Source organism: Schistocerca americana, chromosome 7, assembly GCF_021461395.2.
Source record: "Schistocerca americana isolate TAMUIC-IGC-003095 chromosome 7, iqSchAmer2.1, whole genome shotgun sequence".
Classification (NCBI taxonomy): domain Eukaryota; kingdom Metazoa; phylum Arthropoda; class Insecta; order Orthoptera; family Acrididae; genus Schistocerca; species Schistocerca americana.
Genome location: NC_060125.1, coordinates 451,526,781 through 451,549,514, shown reverse-complemented (window position 1 = coordinate 451,549,514; position 22,734 = coordinate 451,526,781). Strand labels below are relative to the sequence as shown.

At 43.8% G+C, this 22,734-nt stretch overlaps 1 protein-coding gene across 1 annotated transcript in view; it reads right to left on the bottom strand.

Annotated features, from left to right (window-relative positions):
- LOC124622999 (ras association domain-containing protein 10-like) overlaps positions 1-15,511 on the bottom strand; it is a 1,089,376-nt gene extending 1,073,865 nt beyond the window's left edge. The window contains exon 1 of the mRNA XM_047148789.1: positions 15,369-15,511. The gene's annotated coding sequence lies outside the window, so the exon portion shown is untranslated. The remainder of the gene's footprint in view (positions 1-15,368) is intronic.
- Between the last annotated feature and the right edge of the window lie 7,223 nt (positions 15,512-22,734).

Here is a 22,734-nt window from a genome sequence, read left to right as displayed (position 1 = left end):
AGTACCTCCTCATTAGTTACGTGATCTACCCATCCAATTTTCAGCATTCTTCTGTAGCACCATGTTTCGAGAGATTCTATTCTCTTATTGCCTAAACTGTTTATCGTCCATGTTTCACTTTCATACGTACTCCATACTAAATACATTCAGAAAAGACTACCTAAAATTTAAATTTATATTCGATGTTAAAAAATTTCTCTTTTTCAAAAACTCTTTCTACTTTACTGTCCAAGTTGTAAAACGCCTCTACTGCTTTTAATGTCTGGTTTGCTAATCGAATTCCTTCAGCATCGCCTGCTTTAATTCGATTACATTCTACCACCCTTCTTTAGTTTTTGTTGATGTTCATCTTATATACACCTCTCAAGACACTCTCCATTCCGTTCAACTGTTCTTTCAAGTCTTTTTTTATCCCTAACAGAATTACAATGTCGTCTGCAAACCACAAACTTCTTATTTCTTCTTCCTGAACTTTAATTGCTACTCCAAATTTTTCTTTGGTTTCCTTTACTGCTTGCTTGTTGTACAGACTGAATAACATCGAGTATAGGCTCCCTAACCAATCACTGCTACCTTTTCATGCCCTCGACCGTCTTAAATGCCATTTGGTTTATGAACAAGTTGTGAATAGCCTTTCACTCCCTGTATTTACGCCTGTTACCTTCAGAATTTTAAAGAGCAAATCCAGTCAACATTCTTTAGCTGACCACAGCAAATTCGCATAACATCACAAGCTTTCTATGGCTTCCTCCACCATTATCGTCCGGGGCGACGTATGACTGTCATGCAGCTGCCAAGGCTCCGTCTTTTTCCTTTTTTTCTTTTATTTTGACCAGAGGACAGCAGTTCGTTCTCTGCCTGTGTGGTGTGCACTTGTCTTCAGTGAGCTTGTGTTCGTATAACAGCTCACGCTTTTCATTTTCTTGACTTAGATTGTTAGTATTGCCTCCAGCGCAGTGAGAGACACCAGAGCATGTTTTCTGTTACTTATTTATTGATTAAAGATGGATATGGACTGCCCACGTTGTGTATGGATGCAAAGGAAATTGCCACTGGCCATGGTCCACAGGCTGCCATGGGCTGCGGTGGCTTTCGCACACAAGAGGCGAATACTTTGGCAACTACAGAGCTTCTAGTGTCGCCTGGAATCCCTCAAGCACCACGCCTCCCGATTCGGACTGCCGACATTACCTGAAGTTGATCTGTGAACAGTGGCAGGGTCGCGAATCTCTGAGCGGAAGGCGAAAGTGGGTACTGGCACACGACTGTCCCCACACGTCTTAAAAACAGGTTTGAGGTATTCTCTGCTGCTGAAAAATCATCTGAGCCAGCACGGACGCCTCATCTGTTGGAACTGGAGCCGAACTTCCTGAAAGATCTAGCTAGACAAGCACAGAGTGTGGGACTGCACATCATTAGAATCTCAATGAAGATAAAATCAGAGTGATTCGAGTCCACAAACAGGCTTGCCAGCAATCGTTCACCTCGCGAACCACACGCACTGGAACAGGACAGTGCGAAGTGAAACTAGTATACAAAGTACCGTACGGTTGCTTGGTATGTATGAAGATCTATTTGGCTGGACAACGTCACGGAGATGGACAACCGTACTCAGGTGAACCCCCCCTCTGCGCCACTGAATTCATCTGCGCTTGCTGTTCAGCGTTACCTGCAGTACCATCGCATAGATCAGGCGGTAAATTAGGAAAACTCCTCAACTCTGCTCTTCCTGTATCAGTACACGCTTCCATGAATTCCTAAGTGCACAGCAGGTGTCCCAATTAAAGCTAGTTCCAAAAGGAAAAAGAGGAACCCCACGAGCAGGTCGTGAAGACCACGAGACGGTCGACGACCGCCGTGTGATCTCAGTCATTCATCGTCAGATGCGGTACGGAGTAGCATGGGGTCAACACACAGCACTCCCGGCCGTTGGCGACGTTTCAGATCTTGGATACGCTGTCTCTCTCAGTCAGGTAGCTCTTCACTTGGCATCACGAGACTGAGTGCACCCCAGTTTTGTCCTGTCACCAGGGAAAAATTCCTGGCAGCACCGAAAATCGAATCTGGGTCCCCCACATGGGAATCTGTTGCGTTGACCACCCGGCTAGTGAGTCCGAAAAAGCTAGAATCATATATTCTAATTTCAACTGCTTCCAGTGCCACAGATACCCAATAGTTCGATGCGTGAGCATGAATTCTCGATCGTTAAAATATAATCTTGTGTTTATTTGAGCCGGCCGCGGTGGTCTCGCGGTTCTAGGCGCTCAGTCCGGAACCGCGCGACTGCTACGGTCGCAGGTTCGAATCCGGCCTCGGGCATGGATGTGTGTGGTGTCCTTAGGTTAGTTAGGTTTAAGTAGTTCTAAGTTCTATGGGACTGATGACCATAGATGTTGGGTCCCATAGTGCTCAGAGCCATTTGAACCATTTTTTTGTTTATTTGACTGGCTGTGTCCGTACATAGCCGCGTTTTCGAAATTCCTGTATTTAAGATTAGGCTGATACTCAACATAGGGACCGGAAGCAGTATGTATGGACTGCTGCAAATTATTGCCATCACACTCACAAGGTATATTATAAATCCCTGGAACTCATCTTTAACAGGTCGCATTTCCTTTAATTTTCCTGGTGGCCGGAAAACTGGTCTAATTCTCAACCTTTTTATGACTCTGACCGTCTGACTAGTTACTGAATCGTAGACTGGATGTCGTGCTATGTGTTGGTGCTCCTGGCTCGGTTGAACGACATCGCATCTTTGTTGCCTCGACAACGTCGACGTAATGTTATGACTTAGCCCCTGACAATGAGAGAGGCTGCCGTATTGACGGTATCCTCGCCGACCCCACTCATTGTGCCGCGCGCAGCTACGCGGGAGATTATATATTTAAATCTCCCATCGGGCGATCTCTCTCTTCCATCGCTCGCTGCCTCGACGAAAATTCGCCACCCTAGGGCCATGTATTCTCGTGACCTCACTGCCTGTGACTCTGGTTGACTGGCGCCTCTTTTTAAGCAGCCACACTCAAAGCTTCCACACCAGGCTCAGTGAATTTACAGACTAATACCAACCTTAGCACAGGAGAGTGCAGCGAGGAAATTAGGACATAGCACAATGCTATTAAGCATTACTACGTGTCGGTGACTTATCGGGTTGTATCAGGAGCTGCAAATCGTTGTTTATATCCCAATTATTATTAGGAGTACATATTGTGAATACACTTATTAAAGTTTTACCTTCTTGTAGACGTGTCATTGTCTTTATTGGTCACTTCGGCTACAGACAAACCAGACATAACCATCGAAAGCTTGGGATTTTATCTGAATTGGAGATTTTATTCGAATCTGTTGCGGCAAGATAACTGTGAACGTTTTATCCAACACCCTGCTTTATTTCTGTTTTGACCTGGCGAAACTGTTTTCGTCCGACCACAACAGTAGGTACTTTCACTGCTGTGGGAGAAGGCTTGTCACACTAAAAAACATGAACTTTTAGTTCATTTTATTACACAAATGAACAAAAGATTTACTTAACTTTGACACACCTCTTTGTCATTGGTGTATTTGGTAATTCAAAGCTGTCATTGACTGGCAAAACATCACATGATGCACTAATTAATAAACTGTTCTTTCGGTGAACAATGTTTGGAAGTTACAAATGTATGTGTCGATCTGAACCTTTAACTGTCACGTCCTACACGGTGATGCTGCTGTAGCTGAGGTCTTGAACTGGGCAGGGCTGTTGCTAACTCTACATTATGTTGACCTCAGCGTGAGGGCACTGCTATGAGCAGAGGGGAGGCGTAGTCTTCAGGAGCGCCTCCTGTTCATCGTTGTGTATTGCAGCGAGCCCTCGCTAATGTCTGTGGTATCGATCTCCTACGATACCACAATTTCATTGTTAAATAGCAGTTTTATTTCTATGTATGAATAAAATTACATTGATATTTCCGCCTGAAACAAAATTGGAGAGTAAAGAGACTAGCATAGTCGATTCCTTACCTACTGCAGAACAGTATCCCAGAAGCTGATCTATTGTACGTTTATCATGAGAAAACATAGCCATTTCACAAAAATGGTGACAACTGTTAGTATCTATTGAAAATTCGAACGTCGCCTTCTTCTTAAAGGAGGTGTCTTAATACAGAAAACATTCCCCTCCACGTCGGTTGGCGCCAGGACAGGATGATAAACCTCTAAGGAAAGAGGGCATTTCTGCTTTCTGTGTCCTAGCTGGCAGACCTCGACCGATGCCTCTCTTAGAAATTGGCAGACCTATAGTTTGAGGGCGGAAGCTTATTGAGTACTGGTCTTCCCGAGACGCAGCAGTCTCAGCCCATTTTCCTCGTTCGAACATCTGCGGCTCTACACTCGAAAGACGTCCCAATTATAGCATTTGACTCCAAGCGCCTGCCGCCTAAAGTACCTTTACAGTATACACTGTTCATTACTTTGGACAGAGACGCGTAATTGAGGTTGCCATAAAGCGCCACTGTTTTAACGCAGGTGGTGAGAAGACCTCACAAAGACTCCCCTGTTTTCGCTTCGATCGGACGCTCATGAGTGCTATGATCAGTCTCATTCCCAAACAGAATCTGTAGTGTAAAGGTGAAATTTGGCTTCTGGAGTACCGGCGTGTTACATCCCATTTTGTGACCACTGCTTGGTTTGTAATTTACTAATAATGCTTGTTACCCTTTAAAGGTCACTGTTTTGCTTAAGGTTGTCTGCCGTGTGTCCTTGGCTCCAACCACACTTTTATGAAAGCCGCTCTTGGCAGTGTAAAATTTGTCTGCTGTAATATATATTTTAATGATAACCTTTGTCATTGTTTAACTCCTGTCCACCTGATCAGCTTCTTAATGAAAAAAAATTCGAACCGCCTGCAGGTAGGGACGAGTTCGATTGCATTACGCGGTGAGACAGACTGGATATCATAATTCATTTTACAACAAGACTCTCGTTCAAGCACAGTTACGAAACTGGAAACGTAATGATACAGCCCTATGAACGATTTGAAGATGCCAGCGTTCAAAGCACACAAATTACGAAGATGTAGAAGAAAGGATCATGCTAGGTCAAAGAGAATGTTGAAATTAACGTCCTGGCTTATTTCCGTGGTACTCTGAAAGATTTGGCTAACCATGGTGAAATTTAATATCTCCAGTAGTGCTAAACGACGTAATAAATTCAATATCGTACGAACAAAGACGCGCATATGTATTGGAAAAATCTATCCGTCGTTATGGTACCGAGGTGTGGACTTTATATAAAGGACAAGAGCAGACTAATAACCAACGAGATGTATTTTATAAACCAAACAGCAGGCTACACAAAATGGGACAACAAAAAGAAATAAAGGTGTCCTACATAAACCTGAATTGCAACCTTTACTACAGTACAATGGCTACAACATGAACATAGCCTACACAAGAATCCCAAAAACCGATCTCAACTACTGACCCAATGGCAGGAAGATCTGGCATGTTCTATAAGAGATGGAAAGAGAATACACATTTAAACATTTAAAACTGGGCACACTACGTGGTGAAAGTCCATATTATATTTAAGAATAATGCGCAACCAGAAGTGGAAGGAGCTTGTTTTATTTGTATTAAGATGAATTACAACGTAACATCAACCTAACAATTTAACAAACAAAATTGCTCATCGGTAAATTCCAAAGTATTGTTTCGTATAGTGTTAACAACGAGTAGTGTGTGTTTATAGCGTAATGAATAGTTATACGCCTCAAATGAATGCATTCGGGTGCCGCATTATACGGACGGCTAACTCCAGTTCGTTTCTACACGATTTATACCACTATTTATTATATTAAAATCGATTTGCGGCACAGAGAAGTTACACATACTTTTTAAAAAGTCAGACAATCAGTTGTACATACATCTTCAAAAGTAAATCCTCTAAATATTTTAAAGATTCCCAAACAAGTGCAATCGGCCTTTTCCTCCTTCAGTGCTATGACTTTGCAAACATTTAACTGCCAGCACGAATTAGCCTGGTGTTGCAGTGGTGCAGGAAAAAAGGAAATAATACAGTTTTCTCAAACTCATATCGTAAATAAGCCTCCACCTGCAATAGATAATTGATGTACTTTATACTTCCGTCAGGAAAAATGATACCCAGGACATGTACAAAAATTACGAGTGTAGTTTTGTATTATGATCTGTAATTCTACGAATTATAGTAAAAAGAGTTTCCTCGAGATTGCCACTGATCGTTTCGTACAAAAGGTCATCGACGGACGGACATGGATTTCTCTCTAAATTTACCCTAATGGTGCAGTCATTGCCGCACGGAAACATCGTGCCGGTTGCCTATGTGCTGGACTACAGGCGCAAGTTCAGCAGCAGATCGCGCGACTACAGCGGAATACGCAGTAGCAAAGTGTTTTATTCAGTAGCTTATTAAGAATAGGCACCTCGACTGTAATGACATTTACAAATGCGCACCATATTAAAAAACGGGTTTGCAATTTCCATTATTATCGTATCATCAATATATTATTATTATTATTATTATTACAATACTGTTGGGAAATGACACATTGTTCCATGTAGTTACTGTATTTTTCGGAAAATACAAAACATTCTTTACGTTTTTGTGTTTGCTTCGTAAGGTGTGTGAAGTCCAAATTATCTTGTGCACGTCTCGTAAAGAGTAGTAAAAGTTAAAAAAATAAAGGAAGAAACGAAAAATAGTGCCATTGTAAGAAATAATATTAAATATTAACTTCTTTATTATTTTATTCAAAAATTCGATTTGCCATATCTTTTAACTGTTTTAAATTGCAATTTCTCAGAAAATTATTTTTCGACCTGACACACTTTATGCAGCAAACACAGATTTATTTGTTGCTCATACGTGCTCTCTACATACGTCCATATCCATGTAAATCAGCACTGATTCAAAATACATTGATCACGTAAAGCTCAACTCGCGTTCTTCATTCGTGGTATTCTCAGTGTCACAAATAGAGATATTTGTTGATCCACTGTGGTTACGGGGCAGCGCCCGATAGAATTTATACCAAGGAAAATCGCCAAACATTCGTATGATTTGAGAAGTTATTTTATTTAGACAACCAGTTTCGGCATCTCTTTAACGTCCCCTTCAGGCCCCTACCAATTCCATGAACAGACAACAAGTTGTTGTCAAGCCTTAGAAGTAAACACTCCAAAAACGAACTCACGAAATCCTTTTATTGACGGCTCCAGTTATGAAAGTATCGATATATCTGATTATCCATAAAATAACTTTTCGAAACATACAGCGTACTGACGATTTTCCTTGGTAAATAACCATTTCAAGTCAACGATCGTTTCTGTTGGACAAGAGGACGTAATCCATTCTACGTAAACACAACCCAAATTATTATGGAGCCACCACCAGCATGCACAGTGCCTTGTCCACATCCTGGGTCCATGTTCAAAATGTGTGTGAAGTCTTATGGGACTTAACTGCTAAGGTCATCAGTCCCTAAGCTTACACACTGCTTAACCTAAATTATCCTAAGGACAAACACACACACCCATGCCCGAGGGAGGACTCGAACCTCCGCCGGGATCAGCCGCACAGTCTATGATTGCAGCGCCTTAGATCGCTCGGCTAATCCCGCGCGGCTGAGTCCACGACTTCGTGGGGTCTGGGCCACGTTCGAACCCTATCGTCAACCCTTAGCAACTGAAATCGGGACTGATCAGACCAGGCCACGGTTTTCCTTTCTTCTAGGGTCCGACCGATACGGTCACGAGCCGAGGAGAGGCGCTGCAGACGATGGCGTGCTGTTAGCAAAGGCACTCGCGTCGATTGTTAACACCAGATTTCGTCGCACTGTGGTAACGGACACATTAGGCATAAATCATACATTGATTTCTGCGGTTATTTCACGCAATGTTGCTTGTCTGTTAGCACTGACAATTTTACGCAAACGCCGCTGCTCTCGCAACTGCGTTGTCGGTGGTGAGAGGTAATGCCTGAAATATGGTATTCTCGGCACACTCTTGACTCTGTGGATCTGGGAATATTGAATTCCCTGACGATTTCCTAAATGGAATGTCCGATGCGTCTAGCCCCAACGATCATTCCGCGTTCAAAGTCTGTTATTTCCCACCGTGTGCCCAAAATCACGTCAGAAACCTTTCCACATGAATCGCCTGGCAATGCACTGCCCTTTTTTACCTTGTGTATGCGATACTGTAGCCATCTATATATGCGTATTTCGCTATCGCTTGACATTTGTCACCTCAGTACGCACACTATCTATCATATTTGGAACGAAATAGGTGAACTGAATTCGTGACACTGGGCTTTGATAAAGAAACTGGGTCACCAGACACAAGAGAAAAACTTTTCTTTTATCCCAAAAGAGGGGGCGAAAAAGAAATTCGATAAATGCAAAAGAAGACGGAAGAGTGATAAAGACGTAAAAAGAATCCCGAAAGGTCTCCTCCACTCTTTTCAGTAGTACTTTCAAACACTATACAGGTCACCAGGTACCGGAATATTCATGTCTATAGAGAGATAAGAAACCGTAATAGTTCTTATGCGTTATACGACTTGATACTTGGTGCGATATGTAAGAATCTGATTCCAATAGTCACTAGTACCTCAGTTATGAAGTAACCGTTCGTGTCAAGACGAATGGAGAACCACGGACAGTGTAAGCAGAATGTCTCAGTTAATGCTCCTCTTCATTTTGCCCTAGTTTACGTTCGTTTGTCAGCGTTCCGAATAACAATCGGCTACAAAGCACTGAGAGTTTGCAGCTGAATACGCAACGACGCCGCACTTCCACACCCAGTGACTCACAGCCGACTGCAGCGCCACAAAAGTAAAAAGTAACTCGAGCAGACCCGTAGGAAGTGCAGGTGAAGGCGGTGCCGGGTCCACAGTCGAAATGCGACTTCGTCACGCTCGTTACTCAGCTCGAAGGCCGTCGCCCGCGCCGCTGCACTGCGGGCTGTATTCGGTGCGGCCACCGTCACCAGACTAACAGACACGTCATAAACAAACCAGCGCGTTTCTGCTGTTACCTTGAGCATCTGCGCCACGACTGTACTGCACGTACATAACCTCTTCCTAATTCAACTGTACATGTTTATAGATAAGAGCTGACCATTTCTAGCTTAGCATACGAACAGAACACGAAATACGGGCATACCAGCTACAGTCGAACGACGCAGTGCATTCTGAAGACGGACAATGCAGAGGACGTAGCGGATCACCCATCATCACAAGTTACAAGTTGTGTAGGGAAAGGAACGCAAAAGTAAGGGCCGTCCTGAAGCGAAAACATCGCGTAAGGAAGTGATATTTCCGTAACGACTTCTGAGAAACAACTATCCGTAAAGGTCAGGGATTTAAACTGTGCAACACACAATAAACTGACAGATAACAGTCTATTATCTTTTACTGTCAGCTTCTCTCACAGTTCATATACTAGCAAGCCACAGGTTACAGCTCGTGTAGAGAGAGGCTGATTTGCTTTAATGAGTTTGTGTCCAGGTGATTCTTTAATTAGAACTGAAAAGCAGGAAAACCATTTCCCACTTGTTTTGTCACTTTGTAGAGTTCGACCTTAACCGAGCCTACGAGGAGGAGCAAGATCGCTTGATCTCACAGTTCGGTTAACGCATACACTGCGATTTAAAACAGATGGCCCTCGGAGAAAAATGAAGAAATAGCTCATTTTGTGGTGGTTTCCTGTCGGAATGATCTGTATGTTCATCTCGTATGCCTGCTTCCATCCCATACATTGTGTTTACGATAGATCCTGTTGCTTTTTCAGAGGTCGTGCGGTAGCGTTCTCGCTTCCCACGCCCGGGTTCCCGGGTTTGATTCCCGGCGGGGTCAGGGATTTTCTCTGCCTCGTGATGACTGGGTGTTGTGTGCTGTACTTAGGTTAGTTACGTTTAAGTAGTTCTAAGTTCTAGGGGACTGATGACCATAGATATTAAGTCCCATAGTGCTCAGAGCTATTTGAACCATTTTTTTGCTTTTTCAGACAGTCTCTTCCTAATAAAAGGAAAGAGGAAATAAATATATATTCGATATGAAAGATAAATCCTTACATTCTTTGGTAAAAACATGCGTGCAGCTTATATTTTTCTATAAATTGCAGGTAGTGATATCCACAGAAAACGTCTCCTAATATTTTATATAAGCATTGTTTTTTATTATTTTCTACATTATTCACGTAAAACAGAATAAATATCCAAGTGCTGTTTTTTTTCATTTCTTTTCGATTTGGCATGAATAGTCAACAAACGTAATAGTTATAAATGGTTCAAATGGCTCTGAGCACTATGAGACTTAACATCTGAGGTCATCAGTCCCCTAGAACTTAGAACTACTTAAACCTAACTAACCTAAGAACATCACACACATCCATGTCAGAGGCAGGATTCTAACCTGCGACCATAGCGCTCGGGCGGTTCCAGACTGAAGCGCCTAGAACCGCTCGGTCACTCCGGCCGGCAATAGTTATACTCGTGAAGGTACCCCACATTGTTGTTTAGTGGGTATGGATTATCATTCCCTTACTTCCTACTAACAGCACGTCTGTGTGTCATTTTAATGTCTGGAATGAGAACTTTGTACACCACGTAAGATTGAGTATGAAGTGAAGAGAGAATCTAATATGGTTTACACCCCTAAATGAAGGCCGCCGATCTTTAAGTCTCCATCTAAAAAATAGATCACCATCAGCTTATCGTGTCATGTCATACGACACTAAACAGAAAAGGCACTTGTTACTAAAACACAGTAAAGTTTAGATGACACGTCGGTACGCCATTACCTCTACACCGTACGAATTCAGAGTTAAGGAAGTGATAATGTCTTCCACGACTTGTATTCGACTAGCTGCGTTCGGCATCATTGCATTGTTTCTATCCCACGAAGCATCTTTCACTATAAACACTAAGGCAAAGACACAGCACCACTAAACCTCTTCCGCCAGCACCCAAAATACTGAAATACCGGTATTAAATTAATTAAAAATAGCCTTTCCTTTTCATTGTCAGTGATCCGTGATACGTCACTACAGCATCTGACATGTGACAATCCTCGTGGATATAAAATCACTGAGTGCGGTGCACCTGAAAGACGACGCTTAGTGGCAGGTTAGGTCTCACGCCAGTCCGTAGAAGGTCTCGAACTGCCGACCGTCCCGGTTACCGTCTATTTGCATCAGCCAGCAGAGCTAACGAGGCTGGAAAGGCATCTGCGTATCCAGACATTGCTTAAAAAGGTAAGGGCATGCAAGGGAGGGTCTTGGTGCTGTGATCACGCACCCGTCTCAATGCTACTAAATACGTAGTCTCGTACTGGAAACGTACCAAAGAATACGGTTTTGGGCCTCAACCAAATCAGGGAATAATTACAGATGTCGATGAATTCATTTCGTAGTGTCGTGTTGTATACATACATGTCTACAGGAGGATCCGTCAGTGACCGATTAAACGCCATAGTGCCTGTAGCTTAAAGTACAGTCAATAAGGTCAAAATCGAGCGGTCGTAAACCCAAAAGTGGTTTGACACAACACTGCGCTACCAGACGGTATCCATATGGCTTCAGCGAACAAACTAAATAAGGAGTCTAACTTCATGCTGACGAACAGGTTGTGTGGGAGCCTAAGTGAAATGTGACCAGCACTTACGTAAAGTAACTCGCGAAAACTCGTCCTGCAACAAGAACAGCAGGGGGGTTGTTCAGTCGTATTTGAATATACAAGCATCTTCTTACTGGGGCAACAATAGCAACGACGCACTGCTAAAACGATATGGCTCCTTTAAATGGTTCATACAGAAAAAGTGTAGATTCAATCGCAGAAGGATGCAGACATACTTCGATTAAAACTTCCAGGTTGACAGGGCGTAGTCGATATGTAAAACATTCCTCTAACGTTTCGTATCCGGCTGCGGGAGACATCATCGGAGGTGAAGCAGCAAACTGCAGCCAGAGCTCGAGGGAGCCCCGAGTATATAGGCATCGTAGAGGGCACCACAGTCCATCACGTGACGCCGGCTACGCGACGATCATCACTGGTAGTGTCAACATTCTCGATTGAAAGCAGTCGATCGTCACTTTATCGGTGCAAAGGAGACGTCCACATTTTATATAATTTGACACCTTTGTCTTTTGTGTTAAAATTAGTACGGTGTTCATAAATCTCAATAGTCTATATATATGCGCGCATGATGATGCCATGCTTTCGATATGACGCTCGTCTCACTGAATTTCTGTACATATATTCGGCGCTCCTTAGAGTTCTGATTGCAGTTGGCCGCTTCACCTCCAAGTATATCTCCCGCAGCTAGAGACGATACGTTAGGGGGAAGTTTTACACATCGACCACGGCCTGTCAGTCCAGAAGTTTTGAATGAAGTTAACACCATCCGTGAAAGCCTACATTGTATGATTGATGCAGAAATAGTTTTCACTGGCCTTGAAAGAAGTTCCTATAACTGGCTTGAAGGGACTTGAGAGAAATCCCGACAGCCCAACCGAAAGTAATTCACCAGTGTAGCAAAACAATATTTGAATCTTCACTGAACGCACAGGCGTTTTCACAATGATCTGTATCCACATCAGTTTTTTGTGCAGAATTGGTAATATTGGGGAGTTGTAGAATGGACCAAAACAAGAAAAAATGTCCAGTAAACATCTGCTCTAAAACACATACCTTGAGCTATGAGCTCTCGTTCATCTTCACTACTTTGAAATACAACTCTTCTAATGAACAAGTGCTCATGACTTTTTAGGTATGCATTTTAGAGCAGATATTTACTGGACTTTTTTTCTTATTTTGGTCCATACTACCACTTCCCAAAATGTGGAATGCAAAGAACTTGCAGTAGAAGAGATTTGTTTCACAGTATCGAAGATCAAGAATTGCTTGCTCACAGCTCTTAAGACATGCATTTTAGAGCCCATGTTTACTTTTTTATTTCGAATGACCATTCCTCTCAGGGCCCTGAATATTGACCATCACTTCTGAAACATTCTGTATATGCACAACAGTGACAAACGTTGACGATATCCGCTGTGTGTGTTCCAGTCACTCGCAGTACTTGGAACTGACGGCAATAACGCCCACTGTACGCTTCGTCCTCAGGCTTGTGTACAGTACCGCTAGGTGCCATCTCGGGTTTATTTTACCGGCGGTGCTAGTTGTAGGTTAACAGTGATACTCAACAGCCAGAATAGGTTTACCGATGAAGAGATGGCCGATATTCGTCTCGCTCACGGATTCAGTTAACGATACGGGAGAGCGGCGCAACGACCCTATTCAGAGCTGATCCGGCAGGCATGTCAGAGTACATTTGAATCTGTACTTGGGAGCCGATGACAAACCAGATCCTCCCTTGATCTCATAGTATAGGCTTTTTCACTGTTGTATTTCGACAGAAACTAAGGCAATTGTAACAAACCAAAAAAATAATACTTATATTACTGTGTAACGAGCTAATATACTCACAGAATATCAGTAAATAATCTCCGAAATTTTGTTGATGGAGTTTGGATTTTCCTTGTGTAATCCTCTAAATGCTATGATGTAGGTAACGTGCATCTCCATCACAGTTTAACCTGAAGACGACTTAATAACTGTATAAAACTCTAATAGTGACTGATTGTTATGTGATTAAACCTGATGAATAGATATTTTGTATTTAAAACGACTGGCAGTTATATGCATCTTTTCTGACAGCTCCAATAACTCTAGAATGTTTGGATAACTCTCGCGATACGATAGAAAGTTGTTGACCGAACCACTGAGTACTAACTCGGTCAAGGTTGGAGGAGGAAGGCGGCCGTGACCTTGTCGCAGAAAACATATAAAAACTAAAATCAGGGTGGCAGTGAACCTCCGGAATATTATTCTTAATTTATACCCACTGCACTATTTCACTCCGTCATTCATCCTGAGCCACTAACGAAGACTACAAGTGATTTCCTTTGCTAGCTTCGAAGCGTAATTGAAGTAGCAATGGTTCAGCCATCAATGAAAAATAGTTTTCGTCTGAAGAAAATAGATACCAACAGCCGTAATTTTATCTAATAATTTTATGTAGCTACCGGTTTCGGCGTCTCATTGGCATCATCTTCAGGCTCATAAACACGAAACTGGGTAACTCATATAGCCGTTTTTGTTATTGTAGGGACCAGTATATTCATCTAGTTTCCGTAGACTTCAAAAAGCTTCTCCATTGACGTTGACCCTTCGCAGTTCTAATGACAACTGTTAGAAAGGCTTGGGCTGGCAGTTGTCGTTAGAAATGTGAAGGGTCAAGCGTCGAGCGAGAACTTTGTAGAAGTCTACGAAAACCAGTTGGATTTAGTGGTCAGTATAATAGAACTACCAACTAGACGATTTACCAAGTTTCGCATATAGGGTCCTGAAGATAGTCCTAATGAGGCACCACAACCGGTAGATAAATAAAATTATTAAGTAAAATTGTGGCTGCAAAATGCGATTTTCACTCTGCAGCGGAGTGTGCGCTGATACGAAACTTCCTGGCAGATTAAAACTGTGTGCCGGACCGGGACTCGAACTCGGGACCTTTGCCTTTCGCGGGCAAGTGCTCTACCAACTGAGCTACCCAAGCACGACTCACGAAAGGCAAAGGTCCCGAGTTCGAGTCTCGGTCCGGCACGCAGTTTTAATGTGCCAGGAAGTTTCAAAATTGCGGCTGTTGGTATATATTTTCTTCATGTCTTGGACCAGCCGCAGTCCCACTCCATTTACACAATGTGGAATTATAAAACGGAATATTTCTCGCAGTTTCTGTGCCATACGTACGTGTAGGGTATTATTCACTAAAACACCAGTCGGAGACTTGCTTATTATCTGATATCGTTTCGAAGAAATTACCTTGCTGTTTCACTTTTTAAAACAAAAATTGGGTTGAATGCGGAAAAGTGCGTTAAATATGTCGCGAATGTAAACATCAAGTTGCACAACTCTCTCTTGCCGTAACCTCTGTTTGGCATTCACATTTGTTATTTTCGCCAAGTCACAACCAAATCGCCACCTTTCAATGTAACCTAGACCTCAGGCTACGCTACACATCAGTCACCAAACCAGTATCGCACTATAATTGTAAACACACGCTTGTTTTTTTTCTGTACCAAGTCCACTTCCACAAACGAAGAGTAGTTTTGAGCTATTGAGGGGTTCCCCTGCAGCACACGCAACGCTGTCGCCGAAGGAAACACAGCGAAGGACGACATGTAGACGACGCTCGCCGGGCACGCGGCGAGCTTTTAGCACCTGTTGCCGCGCGCTGCTAGTAAACAAAACAGGAAGACGCCCCGGTGGCAGCGAGCCAGTGTGAATACTCACCGAGCGCGGCGGTCCTCCTCGGGGCGGCCGAGAGTAGGTAAACACGGCGGAGAGTGGCACAGCAGAGCACGAGGAACCACACGCGGCGCGGAGCGGACACAGAACGGACTGCGCTGGCGCTGGCGCTGGCGCTGGGGCGAACACGTCCGTAGCGCGCGCGGTCCGCGAAGCGACTGAGGGGCCGGGGCCCGCCGCGCGGAGCGCCCGCCCGCTGCTCGGCGCCCAGTCTAGAGCTGGTAGGGGGGAGGGGGGGGGGGGCGGCACAGCGGGCCAGGTCTGCCTCGCCGTGCTTCTCGTCCACCTACCGTAAACCGCCATAGGCACGCAATCGGCAGTGCTTTACACTGCAAGCGACATCGGTCTCGAGCGTCTCACAGGGCAAAGGAAGGAAGGACAGCTTACGTACAATCTCTCGTCGACTACGATGTCAATAGAAACGGAGCACAAGCTCGAGCTGGGCAAGGATGGCGAAGGACATCGGATACCTCCTCTAAAAAGAACCACACGGCCACTTGCCTTGATGTAGGGAAATCACGGAAAAGATGCAGTGATGCAATTGCATGCTGTATAACTTGGCCCTCTGGGTTGGTTGGTTGGTTGATTGATTCAGGGGAGGGCACCAAACGGCGAGATTATCGGTCCCCTCTTATTAGGGAAGGATGGAGAAGGAAGTCGGCAGTGCCCTTTCAAAGGAGCTCACATGGCTCTGAGCACTATGGGACTTAACATATGAGGTCATCAGTCCCCTAGACTTAGAACTACTTAAACCTAACCTACCTAAGGACATCACACACATCCATTCCCCAAGCAGGATTCGAACCTGCGACGTCAGCGGTCGCGCGGTTCGGGACTGAAGCGCCTAGAACCGCTAGGCCACTTTAAAGCAGCCATCCCGGCATTTCCCTGGAGCCATTTAGGGAAATCAAACCTAAATCAGGATGGTTGGACGCAGGTCTGAACCGTCGTCCTCCTGAATGCGAGTCAGTGTGCTAGCCACTGCGCTACCTCGTTCGGTGGGCCCTTTGAGGAGTGAATGTATGTATCTAATGTTTCATTGATATAATTGTACGAATTTAAACTTTGTCTATCTTTTCCTCCTCCCTCTCACCGTATCTTCTGCTCTACCCCTTCCTGCCCACCTCCTCTGCTTCCCTTTTTTTGTCCGTTTCCCCTCTCCCCTCTCTTTTCTCCTCTTCCCTTTCTATCCATTCCCTCCCCCCACCCCACTCTGTCAATCTACTCCTAGCCCCTGCCCTCTGCACATTATGACCCCTAAAAAAACTAAACTCCATCCGAACAGGCCTTGGAAGGTCATCATCAGCCCACAGGCGTCACTGGATGCGTATATGGAGGGGCATGTGGTCAGCACACCGCTCTCCCGGCCGTATGTCAGTTTACAAGACCAGAGCCACTACTTCTCAATCAAGTAGCTCCTAAGTTTGCCTCACAAGGATCGAGTGTACCCTGCTTGCCAACAGCGCTCAGCAGACCATTGGTCACCCATCCAAGTGGTCCCAGCCCGACAGCGCTTAACTTCGGTGATCTGACGGGAACCGGTGTTACCACTATGGCAAGGCCCTTGGCACATTATCACCCCTACCACACGGTATATCTACTCACTTAAGTAATATTCGTATGATCGCCAAGTTTGGTTGAAACCGATCCAGGAGTTTAGGAGAAGCATTTTGCCCGTGGATTTGCCCGCAAAGGCACATATGACATTTTTTCACATACACGTAAACTATTTCACACGTGAAACTTCCTGGCTGATTAAAACTGTGTGCGGGACCGAGACTCGAACTCGTGACCTTTGCCTTTCGTGGGTATGTGCTCTACCAACTGAGCTACCCAAGCACGACTCACGTCCCGTCCTCACAGCTTTACTTCTGACAGTACCTCGTCTCCTACCTTCCAAACTTTACAGAAGCTCTCCTGGCAGAAGTAAAGCTGTGAGGACAGGGCGTGAGTCGTGATTGGGTAGCTCAGTTTTGCCGGCACGGTACCTCAGCGTGTTCCGTCAGAGAGCCAGTTGGCCTCTGTAATAAAAAACTGAGTTGAAGGATCAACAAACGAACTTGAACGGATGTCATGTGACGTCCGCAACGACCAGAACACAATAACTAACAAAAAAAAAAGTTGGTAGAGCATTTGCCTGCGAAAGGCAAAGGTCCCGAGTTCTAGTCTCGGTCCGGCACACAGTTTTAATCTGCCAGGAAGTTTCATATCAGCGCACACTCCGCTGCAGAGTGAAATTCTCATTCTATTACGTTTAGTTCATCTGTATTTCTAGCTAATTACGCCTGCAATTTCGTTTTCACGGAGCTTTATGTTTATGGTGTCGTATCTCCTTGACTACGCGTCGTACAATGATATAATTTTGTAGGTACCTTCAGCGGCAAATGTCGATATTGTGTGCGAAATGTGTTACGTATACAGTAAGTAGTAAAGAAGTTATAAATTAAAACGTCACACATGATGCGGCAGTTTTTCAAGTATCACAGCGTTTGTGACGTCATATCTCCTGAACTATGTGTCGTACAATGATATAGTGTTTGAGTTACATTCAGTGGTATAAGTGAATACGGTCTGCATAACGTTTCCCGAATACGGTTAGTTGTAAAGAAGTAATAAATTCAAACATCATGCCTGATGCGGCAGCGGTAACTTTTTCCTTTCATCATTTGGCGGCCGTTTTTAGCGATAAATTTTTCGTAAAGGTTTGAAATTAGGTATAAAGTTAGTTGCAATTCACTAAGAGCTCTCTTCCTCAAATTCTGGATAAATAAAGTCTGGGTACTCGCGCGTCGTTACAGTGACCAATAACACACATCGCGCTTACCGTAGTGCAGCAAGTGTTCTTCTTGGATTCATGGACGTAATCTCCGTGCACAGTAAGTATTATACTGATGGGAACACGAAGTGGGACCGTTAGAATTTAAACCAACCCACAAAACCTCTTCAGGTGAATGGAAACTTACGGAAATATTGAAATCACTAAATATGGACCCTTTAATCTGGTCAGGACTCTCTGGATTTGAGAATCTAGAGCCGGAGACTGCCAAGCTGACGGAATGTTAGGGGAGTAGCCGAACGGTCGACCTAGGGATTCCCACATGAGTTGGGAGCTAGAGAGAGACAACTGAGCAGGTAGTACGATTAAGGTCGGAAAGAAGATCGTGAGTAGCAGACATCAAAGGTTGACAAGAGTAACATTGAACAGCAGGAAGACTGCTCATTGAGTCACAGTAAACTGGAGCGCATTAGGGGGCGTGCTGTTTAAGAGAACATAGAGCTCTGTTAATGGCTGTCAGGTTCACTGCAAATGGACTACATCTTTTCGATGAATGTTGTTCCTGACCTGTGGGAGATGTAAATCCATATGCTGCAATTACCACAATGATGCTCCTGAATAACTGAGAGGAGCAGACACCGAAAGATCATGGCAGACACTGAAACTTCAAGTCCTTGAAATTAAACGGTACTAACCAAGGAGGAGTGTACATGTGTAGGGTGGGGGAGTGCATTGTTACATTCACCCCCCTACCCTCCCACTCCCCCTCCTCTCTCCTCCACATCCCTAGGCCAGTTGGGAGAGATACAAATGACGGGAAATTCAAATGGGCGTTACCCTGTTGGTTGCGGATATGAGTGTCGCCTGCACGATTTTCATATCTCCAAACTGCTCACTTGTGCTCTTGAAGTGATGTCCATGCAAGTTAATATATGAATTTAATCCAAACAAACTGCACCCCAATGTTCTTATCATTTACTTATATGTCCCAGATGTTTATCTGTCCTTCCTCTTTCAAGTTGCTGCCTTTTCTCCCTTCCGCTTTCCCTCCTCCCTCCCCCACTCATCTTATTCCTATTGGTTGGAAACAAGTTGGGAAATTCAAATGGGTTTTATGCTGTTGGCTGAATTACTAAAATTTATGATTTCAGATGCTTTGACAGTGCAGTGGTACATTTATCACAGAATACACACTAAACAGCGCTAATACTTAATTACAACTTCTTAAAAAGGAAATGAACTTGATCTAGTATTACCAGTGTATTACAATATCTGCCGATGCATCATAAATTTCATACACATGTAAGGAACTCATTATCACATTGCCAGTGTGTGAAAGTACATTACTTTGAGATGTATTTATGCAGACTGAGTGATGAATCAAAATTTTTACCGACGCGGTATTTGAACGTAAGTCTACTGATCAGTAGGCAGATGCGCCAACCACTATGCCAACCTGGCAAAGAGGCTTTGCACAACTGCACAGACTACCCTAACACGCCTTCCTCCTCAATCTAAAGTTCTATTCACGCCTCAGCCGATTTGGTATTCCCCTATACTTGAACAGCATTCAGAGGCTTTTCAATCGTATTTGAATAGCACCTCAGCGTCCAGCGAAACAGGGGATCCTGCCTGAAACCAAGGTGCACGTGCTTTAATAAAGTGAAACTATATGGTTCCAGAGAACTTTTCAAGTCTTAAACATTTGTGATGTATTTATGCAGCCAACCGGTGTGGCCGAGTGGTTCTAGGCGCTTCGGTCTGGAACCGCGCGACCTCTACGTTCGCAGGTTCGAATCCTGACTGGGGCTTGGATGTGTGTGATGTCCTTAGGTTAGTTAGGTTTAAGAAGTTCTAAGTTCTAGAGGACTGATGACCTCAGATGTCCCATAGTGCTCAAAGCCATTTGAACCATTTTGTATATATGCGTACTACATCGACAAATAAAAATTTGTTCCAAGGCCGGAATTCAAAACTAGAGCAGCAGGCAGCTGCTCTAACCTGGCGTAGTGGCTTTGCCCAATGGCATGGACTACCCTAGTACGGCCCCCTCCTCAATACAGATTCTAATTCACACTTTATTCCATTTATCGCTTCAGTCTGCTCTTATACATCAGAGATGTATGAGATTTGAAAAGATCACTGAAATCATATAGTTTCCTTGCTTACATGACATTATACTTACTAATGTGTGTATGTATTAGCGGAATGTAGAAGGGATACCGTAGCTGTCATGCCATGAGGTACCTGCCGTGTAGGCAACACCTCCGGATAATCTGTTCACGACAGTAACAGATTGCATCATGCTAGTGTGTCTCTTAGACTTGTCAAGCCGTTCTTGTGCACTTTTCGCATTTTTAACTGTTCGGTAATGGCTGCTACTCGTATTTTAAGGCACTGAAAATGCTGGAATTAGTTCACTACCTTTTTTAAAAATTATATATTAGTGCTGTGACGGTGGTGTGTCTTCTAGTACTTACAAAAACCACTGGAATGTCAAAGTGCTTTGCCATGTAAATTATTGTAATTCAGCCAATACAATAACTCCCACATGAATTTCCTGTCATTTGTATCTCTCCTAATTGGCCTAGAGAAGAGGAGAAAGAGGAGGAGATGGGGAGGGGAGGGGGAGGAGGGAGTGAACTTGAATGCGACACATTTGTTTGTTTGATCTTGAGATCTTGGACAATGTGCAGGGAGCCCGAACACACTCTGCCCCCCATATTCACGTTAAGACACGGCGAGAACATTCCAAAGAACATTCCAGTAGAGGTAGAAGGACGATCACAAGGTGCTTTCCAGCTGTAAAACACAGCCGAGAGTGAGTGCTAGGGAGTTCGACAACACCAGTATGAGAAAAGATTCGGAAAGTTGGATGAGTAAAAAATTTTTGTTTAGAGATAGCGTATGTGGGCAAGTGTTGGTACCATAGGAACTTCAAGAGGTAAGATCCCCACTTTGGCAAGGAAACTGCCTATCGTACTAGTCCGGATGGCGCCAGTTCCCATTTTTCTCCTGTTTTATTTCTAAGACTGCAGTTTGATTTCAAAGACGAAGATACCTGTGAGCCAAAAACATCGCAACCATAGACCAACTGGGATGATACCAGGCTCCAGTAAATCGTGAGTCTCTTGACCAGCGGAAAGTCCCAAGGGATTCGTGAAGAGGGCAGGGACTGTTGTATGTATGAAGAATAAAAGAATTGACCAACAAAAATTTACAGACAAGTACATATTAACGTCGACTTAGTGCAGAATTCTGAAACATATTTCAGTTCGTATATAATAAATTACCTTGTGAGAAAAAATTTGCTAACCACAAACCAACATGGATTTAGAAAGTATTGCTCATGCGAAACCCAGCTTAACCTTTTCTCGCGCAATATCCTGCGAACAGCAGATGAAGGCCAACAGACAGATTCCATATTCATTGGTTTCCGGAAAGCATTTGACACATTGCCACATTTCAGTCTGTTAACGAAGGTCAGAGCAATCAGATTAGGTTCTCAGATACGTGAGTGGCTCGAAGACTTTTTAAATAATAGAACCCAGTACGTTGTCCTCGACAGCGAGTGTTCATCGGAGACATGGGTATCATCAGGAGTGCCCCGGAAAAGTGTGATAGGAACGCTCTTGTTCATTATACACGTCAATGATCTGACGCACAGGTGAGCAGCTATCTGCTGCTGTTTGCTTATGATGATGCGATGCACGGGACGATGTCGTCGTTCAGTGATTGTAGGTGGATAGAAGACGACTTAGATACAATTTTTATTTGGTTTTATGGATGGCAGCTTGCTCTAAATGTGAGACAAAGTTCGTTAAGGAAGATGAGTAGACAATCAATTATGTCATTTTCGAATACAGTATCAATGGTGTGCTGATTGACACAGTCACGTCGAGTAATTATGTAGGTGAATCGCTGTAAAGTGACGTGAAGTGTAACGATCATATACGGTCGGTTGTTAGGAAGGCAAATGGTTGACTTGGTGTATTGGGAGGATTCAAGAAAAATGTGGCTCATCTGTAATGGAGAGGGCGTAGTGTAATCCATTCTTGAGTACTGTCGGAGTGTTTGGGATCATCAAAAGGTTTGATCAAAGAATGACATCGAAACAATTCAGATCTGTGAGCTAGATTTGGGAATCGTTGGAGGCAAGAAGACATTCGTTTCACGAACCCTCTATTGTGAAAGTTCAGAGAACCGGCGTTTGTGACGGACTGCAGAACTATCCTACTGCCACCAACATAAGTCTCGCGTAAGTACCACAACAACAAGAGAAATTAGAGCTCAAACGAAAGCACATAGTCATTTTTTCCTCCATTCGAGAGTAGAATAGTGGTTCAATGTGCCCTACAGCTTGCACTGTATTGTGTGTGTATGTAGCTGTACGTTTATTATCCCGTTCGCTATTGGAGACAATTGGATCCGCTGAACTCTACTGAGAACACAGTTTACTTTTACCTCCATTACATAGGGGACAGTGAGTAGCGATTTTCTTTTCTCAAAAGTGTATCCAGAAAAAGGTTTCCAATCAAAAAACGCGACTATTGAAGCTTATGTTTAAGTTTGTAG